We start from the raw sequence: 10,445 nt of genomic DNA on the forward strand, positions 1-10,445 counted from the left end.
TTGAGATACAAATCATCCACGGCAAGATCGTTTGCGCGCGCTCAATTTCTTTTGATCAAAGCATGCATTAAATCTTGTCTCTTACACGGTGCACTATATTAAGAAGGTGATATATTCCGAAAACTGACAGCTACTTGACGACGTCATTCCTATCCTCGAATAAATTTGGAAAAAAAAATGATCTAGTGGTCCGGATGGTATATGGTACGATAGAAGAGACGTCACATGTTTGCAATCAAATTTGATGTTTACATTAATAACGGGTTTTCTCAATTCAAAAGTTCAATTGTCGAGGTCTGGTAATTACACTGATAGAAATAACGTTTATGCATTTTTCCAAATTTCAATACCTTGATGATCTTCTCTTCAGTAGGCATCTCCTGATCGATTATGTGCCGATATTTGGGATAATCGAGTTTTAGATTGACAGATTTATTCGCTGCTGTACGTCCCGGCATTTTGATCAGTACAGTTTTATAGGGAACATCCTCATCACCCTGACCATCCATTTCTGTTGTTAGGGGAACTTGAGTATCGACAGGACGGGGCTTCACAGATCCAGTTTGCAGGATCAGATGCTGACGTTCGAATCTTGGTCTATCCAAGATTGATGTGAAATTCGGATTCTCTCGTTTTGTAAACAGATGATTCCTGACTGGGGGCTTCAGTGGTCGCGATGTGCTCTCCTTAGTAGTGGAACAACTAGACTGGGAAGTAGAACCCCGAGGGCTCCTTGGCAGCTCTGTGATGGTTGCCGAAGATTTGGCTGATCCCCAAATAGTGGAACTTGTCTCGGTCGGCACCACATACCCAAACATACGATTACCCTGAATCGTTACCCTGTCCAGTTTGACCTCCTTGTTTAGTTGTGCCTGTAGCAAAAAGGTATTGAACCCCTCAAAGATCGACTGAATGTTGACGCCATCTTCATCTACTAGGCAGTCGTAGGTCCAGTTATCGGATTCGCGTAAGCCTCTGGTCGAGATACCAAGTTCAAGCGCTTCCGCTTCCATCTCGGCCTCAGTGTCATCGTAGTCGTCGAATATGGCCGCATCAGTAGACGAAGATGTGTCTTCTTCCACCTCTTTGACCCCCAGAGTCGGAAAGGGCCGACCAATAGATGGCAGCACCGCGGTAGTGGATATGTAGTCAATTGGTTTAGTAGGAGTTGATCCCATAGAGTGGGAAGAATCTGGTATATATCCGGCTCGTCCTGAGACATCCTGGGCATGGTAAGAGCGTGTGGGATCTAAGTGGGTGACGGGAGAGAGAGCGATAGGTAACGGATTACCCTGTTTGCTCCCGGTAAGCTTGTAGAAGATGGCCGTAGGGATGTCCATATTCGACGCGTACTCCTCTCTTCGGATGGACTGTATAACCTCACCCAAGCCTCCAAGTTCCAGTCGAGGACGATTGCTGTAATTTCCTGTAGATTGAGCGAATGAATTATGTTCAACTAGCGACTTGTCATGGGCATGTTTCTCCTTCTTCTTCTTGTCAAATTTAACAAGCTTGCTTTCCTTCTCAGGCATCTTCGAATAACACTTTCTAACTTTAACTTTAGATTATTATGATTTGTGTTAATAAAGAGCCTGCCTTGTTAATTTTTTATGCCGTAGCCTCTTATATGAGAAGATTCAATCCCAGGATTGAATCTTTGATGATGATAATGTCTGGCGTAACGATGAAAATGTATCTAGTAACCGTTGATGATTTAGTGTCACTTTTAAATTTGTTTTGACATGACATGTATTTACATCTAGGTACCGTAAAACGGGGTTACTTTGATAATGCGGGTAACTTTGATAGTGCGAGACCCACGACACGCTGAACGAAATAAAAAAGTTTCTGTTAATCAGTTAAGAAAAACGAGTACACAAATAAAGAGTATTAGTATGGCACTTCATGTCAAAGCTATTTTCGTTGGAATCAAGTACATTTAAGGATTTATATGCTAATATTTAAAAAATTTAAGATTTTAGCATTTATGAAACGCTTACAAACAATCTGTTCTACGATCACTATATCATGAAATCATAAAAAGTTCGTCACTTATCCTTGACAGCCTAGTTATAGTAGAACATGAATTCGGTCTCAAATCTCTTAGCGAAAACCATTTGTACAAACTAGGACCATTTTTGTAATCTGTCATAAATTTCCATATAGCGTTAAACGCCAAGAGGTATGCAACGCCCTATAAATGTTACGCAGCTCATTCAATTTTGTTCGATTTATACTCCACTATCAGAATTACCGTAAAACGGGGTAACTTTGATAGTTTTTTCGGAGAAAACTTCAATATTTATGCATTCTGTATCAAAGAATTATATTTTATATTTTTAATACATGTACTGACATCCTAGCTATCGATTGCACTTGATAGATTGCCAAAAGATTTATTCTGAATGGATATTTAATTTTTCATATAATCGAAAGTCGATTTTCTGTTTTGGGGTAACTTTGATAATGGAGTATAAATCGAACAATTTTGAATGAATCACGGAACATTTATAGGGCGTTGCATACCTCTAGGCGTTTAACGCTATATGGAAATTTCTGACTTAGATTACAAAAATGGTCCCAGTTTGTAAAAATGGTTTTCGCTAAGAGATTTGAGACCGAATTCATGTTCTACTATAACTAGGCTGTCATGGGTAAGTGACGAACTCATTATGACTTTATCAAATAGTGGTCGTAGAACAGATTGTTTGTAAGCGTTGCAAAAATGCTAAAATCTTGTAAATTTTTAATATTTGCATAAAAATTCTCAAATGCACTTGATTTCAACGAAAATAGCTTTGACATTAAGTGTCATACTAATACTATTTACATTTGCATTCGTTTTCCTTAACTGATTGACAGAAACTTCGGGCCCAGATAGCCGTAGCGGTAAACGCGCAGCTATTCTGCAAGACCAAGCTGAGGGTCGTGGGTTCGAATCCCACCGGTCGAGGATCTTTTCGGGTTGGAAATTTTCTCGACTTCCCAGGGCATAGAGTATCTTCGTACCTGCCACACGATATACGCATGCAAAAATGGTCATTGGCACAGTAAGCTCTCAGTTAATAACTGTGGAAGTGCTCATAAGAACACTAAGCTGAGAAGCAGGCTCTGTCCCAGTAGGGACGTAATGCCAGAAAGAAGAAGAAGAAACTTCGATATTTCGTTTACTATGTTGGGGGTCTCGCACTATCAAAGTTACCCGCATTATCAAAGTTACCCCGTTTTACGGTACCCCAAAACAGAAAACCGTCTTTCGATTATATGACAAATTATATACCCAATCGGAATAAATCTTTTGGCAATCTTTCAACTGCAATCGATAGTTAGGATATCAGTACTTGTTTTAAAAATATAAATTAAAATTCTTTGATACAGCATGCAAAAATATTCAAATTTTCTTCGATAAAAACTATCAAAGTTACCCCGTTTCACGGTACTTCAGTATAACTTTTAACTTCTGAATATTTCATCAATGTAGGTGATAAAATAGTGTTGATTTCAGCGATCTGTAAGTAAAACCATTCACACAACATCTGACCTTCTCTAAACAATGTGAAAATATTTCAGACAAATCCAATTCAATTGACAAAGCCCCTCGAAGTCTAACGCATTCAGTGTTGGTAGTAATGATCCAAAAAAGGCAGTTTGCAAAGGTCATTCATTCAGGAATTGAAATAAAACTGACTTATAGGGTTCAAGAATTCAGTTGGAATCCTTAGGAAATCCTTAGAAATGTGCTAATCGCTAAAAAATGGACACCGAAAATATTGAGTAATAAATAAATATGTTATAAAATATTATCATTGAGCGGTTTTGTGAAGAATAACGTTGAAGCATTGTTTCTAAGTCCCCTACTTAAATTGCAAGCGAGATCCAAAACCAAAACCCCTAGAAGTCCCTAGATTATGAGGCATTTCAACCTTTTCACATTAGCAGAATCTAGAATCTAGTAGGAATACCATTTTTATCACTTCATAAAAGTAATAAAAACAAATACAAAGAACTTTTAACTTTTTGTCTGGGGCGTTTAGGAGCGATCATTAAACTTTTTGTTTTCAAACAACCCAACCCAAGTGTCAGTGATTCATTCCTACCAAGAAGGGTGCTTACTTGTAGCGGCCATGAGTGTTCGCAAAAAGCTGGTTAATTGTCAGAATTCCTCACAAAATTTAAACAAACATCTCCATTACAGAGATAAAATGGTGACACTTATGTGCTTATTCTATTTATTTATTTATTTATTTTATTTTATTTATTATTCTTATTCAATCTTGGGATTGAATCCCTAGCAAAATTTCGCTCACTGAGATTGAAAAATCAGGATTCGAAACGTGGGATCGTTGGGATTCATACAAAGCATGCTTGTTTGAATCCTGGAGTAGAAGGATGCTCTTTGAAGACTGGTCTGGGTTCGATTCCCGGTCGGTCCAGGATTTTTTCGTAATGAGAATTTCCTTGACTTCCATGGGCATAGAGGATAATCGTACCTGCCACACGATATACGAATGCAAAAAAAAGGCAACTATGGCAAAGAAAGCTCACAGTTAACAACTCTGGAAGTGCTCATAAGAACACTCAGCTGAGAAGCAGGCTCTGTTCCAGTTAGGACGTCCATATCAAGAAGAAGAAGAAGAAGAAGATGATGATATACGTTGCATACATAAGGGCGTTTATTCAGATGTTATTGTTCAATAATACAGTCACCCCACAGTTATGGATCAACTAAGGGTAATTTTTCAGAACAAAGTCTAATTAAAAAATATGGTGACGAATGCTCAAGAGTTCTTTTGAAGTGTGAGTGAAAGTGAGCATCGCAACGAGAGAAAGAGAGACTACCAAAAAAAATCCTCGCATTTTTGTCCACTCTCACTCAAAACGCTTGAGGATCTGTGCTGAAAATTTTGAGTTCAGTTTTTCTTTGCATCGCAGAGCAGTTTTTATCAAGCTTGATGCTGATTAGAAAAATGTGCATTTGTAAGGTTCTAATTTGCTCGTAACTGCTGCGTGGCATTACATTTGCTGGAATTTGAATTCAAACGGCTATTTTGGAGTTATGAAATAGAGGTGGCCGTTTTGCCCCACGAGTTGATTAAAGTTTAAGTCCTTCAATACGCTTTTTAAGAATGAATTCAACACTTTTTTCGCATGGAAAACAAACAATGGGAGACGGTTATCAACGATAGTTTCAAAAGTTTTGTTGTTGATCGACCTGAAACATAACCTAGAAATTAACACAACATTTCAACGAAAATAGCAAAAAACTTTTTTTTAAGTTTTTTACGATTTTTGGCAGGAAAACATTCAAAAATAAAGTCAGAGAAGCATTTTTATACATTTTCCTGTTATATCGAGCAGTGTCGTAAAAATTCAGCCGAATGATACCCGATCAGTGCGAAAACGAACAAAAACAAACTCCGCTAGCAAGAAGCCAATCTGACTTCGAGTGCGAATGCGACGAGAAAGAGAGTGGGTGCAACACACGCACACATTCAGTTTCACCCACTGTTGGTGTCATTTCAAAATTCAGTTTCACCTAGAGGCACTGAAATTGAAAATTGAATATAAAAAATTACAAATGAATTTTATATTACTGGTGTAAGAAAACGGCAATGTGATGCCTCCAGCTGATGAATCATGATTGTCTTTTAATAAAAAATACAACTTTTGCAGTTTGCGGATGTTTTGTGGGGTATTCTGATGGAAATGATTTTTTTCACTAGTGAAATTGAATTTGAATGTCAGTAGTGGATGAGAATTAGTGTAGCAAAAGTAATTGAAAAACTGAATGCACGTTCTACCAGATTCGTGCATGTATTGTCAAACAAACATTCACACAAAGAAGAATTCAACGATGACGGAGCCTACTAAGGATCGGCGTTGTTGACTGTATATTGAAATATGCAGACACTGATATCGAGAGACAAAAAGGCGTCCCGAAGCAAGTCGTTCGTTCAAATCGATGGTGGCGCGTTTTACTCCAACGGCGCAGTTTACACCCAGTTCCCCTATGATTAAAAATCATGATGCACATTGGTACGAATCGACAATTTAGCATGAATTGAGTGATTTCTTTGTTATCGTCGATTTTAAACTTATGGTGTGTTAAGAGAAGTTATTCGTAAGTTATTGCATCTTACAGGAAAAAGTATAATAAGGTGGCCCTTATGTTTAGAATACAACTTTTTTTGTTTATGGAAATTTGTGGCGGCGCTCTTCTGCAAGCTTCTAGAAAATGTTATTGCGAACAACTTTATCGGAGATACTTTTAATCTAACTTTTGAGCTAAGTAATTCATTTTTAGTAAACATCTAGACAGATAACACTGAATCAACAATTTCACGCCACAATACTCGGTTCGTGGCCGCATCTCTCCATCCTCGGTTCTGCCCCACGCTTGCCAAATCGATACGCGCTTGATCCGCCCACCTAGCTCGCTGCGCTCCACGCCTTCTTGTACCAACCGGATCCGAAGCGAACACCATCTTTGCAGGGTTGCTGTTCGGCATTCTTGCAACATGCCCTGCCCATCGTATTCTTCCAGCTTTGGCCACCTTCTGGATACTGGGTTCGCCGTAGAGTTGGGCGAGCTCGTGGTTCATCCTTCGCCGCCATACACCGTTTTCCTGCACACCGCCGAATATCGTCCTAAGCACCCGACGCACAGTGGCCCAAAGCTGGCCAAAAGTGTAAAAAAAAATGAAGTTTGCACATTCCTTCTCGAATATTTTTTCTTGATTTCTTCAGTATTGAATAACAATTCCCCAAAGTTTCAGATGAATCGGATGTCAGATGTCAGCTGAAATTGACTCTTTTGAATTTTTCAAATTTCGTGAGAGTTGTTCTATAGAAATTGCAGTTTCTGCACTAAATCATGACCAAACCTTTCTCAACCGGTCTCATTCGAAAGAATATACCTTAAGCTTTGTTTTGGGGATATTTCAAACCATATTTGACATGTTTACCATTTGAGAACGTCAAGAAGTGTATAACATAGAGCTTCTTCAAAAATAAGGCATTTTTTTCAAAGGTAGTGCAAGATATCTGGGAAACGCTCTAAAATGATCATTTACCCTTCAATTTGTGGCAAATGTTCCATAGTATTCGATGTACTATGGCTTCACTTGTGCTTTTTTGCGCCAAGATAAGAAAAATTATTTTTTAGTTACAATACGAATCAGCCCATTAGACCATCATACTTGATATAAATATTGCATTTTTTACCTTTATAAGCTCCCGAATAGATTCAAAAACCACTTCGAGCTTGCCCACGATATTTAACTTCAAATTGGCATTAAAATAATGACGTTTCATTTGATTTTGATGGATACGGATTTCATTAATTGAATTACAAAAATGTGCTATTTTAAACAAATTCTGTCAAATGTACCGGAAATATCGATTTTCTGTTTCAGCGACTATTTCTATCAAATTACCTCCGAAACTCATGTTTTGTCAAATAATTACCATTTTTGAACGTTTTGAGTGAGAATTGTACTTTTGGCCAGCATTTGTATGGGATGCGGCCCTGTGCGACGTTCGAGGACTCCAAGTGCTTGCAGGTCCTCCTCGAGCATCTTCCACGTTTCATGCCCGTAAAAAACTACCAGCCTTATGAGCGTTTTGTACATGGTACCCCGAGTAAAATACATGTTATAATTGTGTATTATCAACTTATATATGACTAGTTTTGGTCATATATCAGTTGATAATACATCATTATAACATGTGTGTTTCTGGGGACATTTGGTGCGGGCGTGAATCTTTTTTGACCGCAGCTTCTTGTGGAGGCCATAGTAGGCCCGACTTGCACTGATGATGCGCCTCCGTATTTCACGGCTAACGTTATTGTCAGCCGTTAGCAAGGATCCATGGTATCGTAACACTGCTACCTAGCGCTCGGCCCCACCAGCTAGCATGATTTGTCTTGGTGGCATTCACCACCAGTCCAACTTTTGTTGCCTCGCGTTTCAGGCGGGTGTATAGGTCTGCCACCTTTTCAAATGTTCGGTTGACGATGTCCATATCATCCGCGAAGCAAACAAATTGACTGGATCTCGTAAAAATCGTACTCCGGCTGTTAAGCCCGGCTCTCCGCATAACACCTTCTAGCGCAATATTGAACAGACACGAAAGTCCATCACCTTGTCGTAGTCCCCGGCGGGATTCAAACGAACTGGAATGTTCACCTGAAACCTTCACACAATTTTGCACACCTTCCATGGTCGCTCTTATCAGTCTCGTGAGCTTTCCGGGAAATCTGTTCTCGTCCATGATTTTCCATAGCTCTACGCGGTCGATACTATCGCATGTCGCCTTGAAATCGATGAAAAGATAATGCGTTGGAAACTGGTATTCACGACATTTTTAGAGGATTTGCCGTACAGTAAAGATCTGGTCCGTTGTCGATCGACCGTCAACGAAACCGGCTTGATAACTTCCCACGAACTCGTTTACTACAGATGACTTTGTAGGCCGCATTTAGAATGGTGATCGCTCGAAAGTTCTCACAATCTAACTTGTCGCCTTTCTTGTAGATGGGGCACATAACCCCTTCCTTCCATTACTCTGGACGGAAAATATGCTTGAGCAGGGCATGTGTGCCAGTGATAGAGGCAATTGTAACAGGTCGAGAAATAAAAAATCACCGAAACATACCGAAAGTTCGTTTTTCAAATCTGTGTAGGTGCGTCATTCGAAAGCTTTCCTATTATATTTCACGTAAAAAAATGTCTTAAACTGATAAAATCATTGAATCTTCTTAAAAAGCACTTCATCCATGATTGAAACATGTTCCAGTAATATTTGTATTTTCTGACGGCTGTTCCTTCAATAGTGGTTTACATTGATTTCCCATTAAGACTCACTATTATAGGAACGCACCTAATAGTGCAAAGAAGCAAAAAGGAAGTTTTTCAATTGTTTTCTTCTAGGGTCGGTGTTCCCTTAGTGGACAGTCCCCTATAGTCGCACTAGTGACTTTTCACGGCCGTTTTGCTATAAATCTTTTCAAAACATTTTTTGACATGAAGGTCAGGACCTATTTATCTAAGTACCATTGATTAACATCTTGATTTTGCTCAAAAAATGATCGAAAAAAATATTTTTGCTTAAAATTTGAGTTTACTTGCGCTTATAGTAAACCTATTGTTCCTATAGTAGCACTACTGAGAGAAACTATTTTTTATTATACGAAATAATTGATGAATTAATAACTTTTTTACATCAAACGAAAGCTTAAGATCCACACTTTGTAGGAAAAATATAACAGTTTTGTGAAAATACGGTTTTGATAAGTATTTTGTCGACGCCGTGATGCTAGTGCTACTATAGGAACAGAAATTAGAAATAGTGCTACTATAGGCACATGTATTCCTATAGTGGCACACGCGATAATAAATACAAACATTTGAGTTTTCGTAGGTTTTATATTTTTCCCACAAAACCAAATTAAAAGGTATCAGATGATGTAAAAATAATGACGCTAGCATTATTTTTCGATTTTATACGAATTTTTGTTCTTAGCTATGCGGCTATCGGTACATCGACCCTATTTCCAAACGAAATATTAATATTGTTTCTTGCACATTCATTTCATTTTGACAAGTGCTTCTTCTTCTTTCTGGCGTTACGTTCTCACTGGGACAGAGCCTGCTTCTCAGCTTAGTGTTCTTATGAGCACTTCCACAGTTATTAACTGAGAGCTTACTATGCCAATGACCATTTATGCATGTGTATATCGTGTGGCAGGTACGATTATACTCTATGCCCTGGGAGGTCGAGAAAATTTCGAACCCGAAAAGATTCTCGACCGGTGGGATTCGAACCCACGACCCTCAGCTTGGTCTTGCTGAATAGCTGCGCGTTTACCGCTACGGCTATCTGGGCCCCTGACAAGTGCTATGTTAGAAAAATACACACAAAATAGAAATAACACGCTAAAAACCGTGCGGTTAGTGTTGCCAGGCAATTAAGCACATTGTGTCATAAGGTGTGGGTTCGATTCCCGCTTCAGCCATTGAAATTTTCCGTCAGGAATGTTTCTCGGCTGTCCCATTGGAGCCAGTGCCAAAATTTTGGAAAAAATAAAATGCTTATAGCTCCTTTCCTGTCTAAATATAGCTTCGGTAAGTATTGCCAACCGATAGTAAATTGGAAAAGGTCTCCGGGAAAAACATTTTCCAATGACTTTTTCCGCAGGAAAGGATGATATTAGTAATATTTAAATGTCAAAGTCACGTGATATTCATGACCTTAAACAGCACTGATTGGAGCATACTTGTCAGTTGCCTAGTATTGAGCTACAAGTCTGTGCAGCTAGATGACTGAAGATGTGTCTTATTAAAAGAAACAAAACGATTTTTATTCATTTGTAGAAACCGGCTCCATTCTCCATATGTAAATCCATTCATGAAAACCGCCAGCCAACAGTGATTTCTTTTGTT

The sequence above is a fragment of the Aedes aegypti genome, chromosome 1 (genome assembly GCF_002204515.2).
Source record: "Aedes aegypti strain LVP_AGWG chromosome 1, AaegL5.0 Primary Assembly, whole genome shotgun sequence".
Classification (NCBI taxonomy): Eukaryota; Metazoa; Arthropoda; class Insecta; order Diptera; family Culicidae; genus Aedes; species Aedes aegypti.